Source organism: Mauremys reevesii, linkage group 21 (assembly GCF_016161935.1).
Source record: "Mauremys reevesii isolate NIE-2019 linkage group 21, ASM1616193v1, whole genome shotgun sequence".
NCBI lineage: Eukaryota > Metazoa > Chordata > Testudines > Geoemydidae > Mauremys > Mauremys reevesii.
In genome coordinates, this window is record NC_052643.1 from 7704828 (window position 1) to 7706724 (window position 1897).

Genomic DNA, 1897 nt, shown 5'->3' on the forward strand with positions numbered 1-1897 from the left:
AGGATTTATTTTCTTTTTTTGCAAGTGCAAGTCAGCAACAGCAAACTGAACTGTTGCAAAGGAAACTGGTGAAATCTGCGATATTCCTTGTAATGGCTGAATAATTCATAATTCCAGATGGCATCCATTTGGTCAGTGATCAAGTGCACCACACAGGGAAGTTTCTAGTACAGACATAAGACATTTTTCAGAGTCTAGACTAACGTAATTTACTCTTCATATAATCATATCTTGCCACAGTAAGAAAAATCAATATCTTTGCTGCCTTCACATAGATTTACACACATTTCAGCAACTTCATACAGGTCACATATGAAGTTAAAATCAGATAGGAAAGTTGTACGTGAGATTCACAGACAAGTACATAATAATCCTTTAAAAATATCAATGATAAATATGGATTCCCCTCGTCCTCTTAGGATACTGATAGTAAACTAGTTCCCTCAAAATTCCAACATATAACTATGCAGAGAAATAAACAAAACAAAGGAGATTAGTGGGAAATGATGAAATACAAAACTTATTTCTAAATTATTAAACACAAATGTCTGTATCTGAGCTGAGCCACATGGAATAGGAATTCTGTAGAGATGCTCACCTCAGGGCATATTTTCTTTTCAATGCATTTGTGTGAGTTTCACTTATCCCACTGCATGTTACCAGATGTGTTTACCCGGAAGAAGAATGTACAGCCCTTAATATTTAAAAGGCAATTAAAGGCTAAGTTGTCAGAACTGTTTAAAACAATTGGGCAAAATCTCATGAGTACTCCTGCTGAAGGCAGTGAGACTATCTGTGTGAGATCTTATCTACGTACCACCTTAACTATAATTTAAGTATTTTAGTTAACCCGATATGGCCTGTGGTGGGTGAAACCCTTGCCCCACTCAAGTCAATGGGAGTCTTGCCATTGACTTAGCTGGAGCCGGGATTTCACCCCCTGTGGTTTAAAAATGCTGTGTATCAATTCAGCCTAATTTGGTAAAGAATTGTTCTGTAGCTAAATTGAAACACACCATGTTTAAATTTGTTTAAGAATGTCCACATGTGTTTAGCACAATGTTCTATCAAACTGATTTTAGCTAATTAGAGCAACTTTGTGTGTAGACAAAATTTAAGTCAAATTAGATTGAAGTGAAGTAGGAATGTATTTTTTGAGAAATGTATTCCATAGCTATAGAAAAATATCCTTTTATATTACAACAGATTAATATTAGGGTGTCAACACTTTGATAGTTGAATTACATTGCACAGCAGTAGTCTTTAACAACAAATGAACAGCAATAATTCAGTTTTACACTTATCACCACCCTATGCAGGCAACTCTAAACTCCATCTTGTCCATCACAGAAACAGCTCACTTTAAATGTACAGCTCTTGATTATATTTTTATGAGAGCAGTCACCCAAAATCAAGCCAGAAAGGCGTATTGCCATTTTATTCTAAGTCAGGCTCCTTAAACATTAAAGATATTCTGGTACCATTAGATGGAGGGAACTTCACCCCTGTGTAGAGGGCGAGCATAAAGCCTATGCATCACTTAAGTCCCATTTAAGTCTTCAAAGTAGGCCCTAAGTCAGGGTTTCTCAAACAGGGGTCGCCGCTTCTGTAGGGAAAGCCCCTGGCGGGCCGGGCCGGTGTGTTTACATGTCCCGTCCACAGATCCGGCCGATCGCGGCTCCCACTGGCCGCGGCTCGCTGCTCCGGGCCAATGGGAGCTGCTGGAAGCGGCGTGGGCTGAGGGACGTCCTGGCCACAGCTTCCAGCAACACCCATTGGCCCGGAGCAGCGATCCGCGGCCAGTGGGAACCGCGATTGGCCGGATCTGTGGACGGGACATGTAAACACACCGGCCCGGCCCGCCAGGGGCTTTCCCTACAGAAGCGGCGACCCCTGT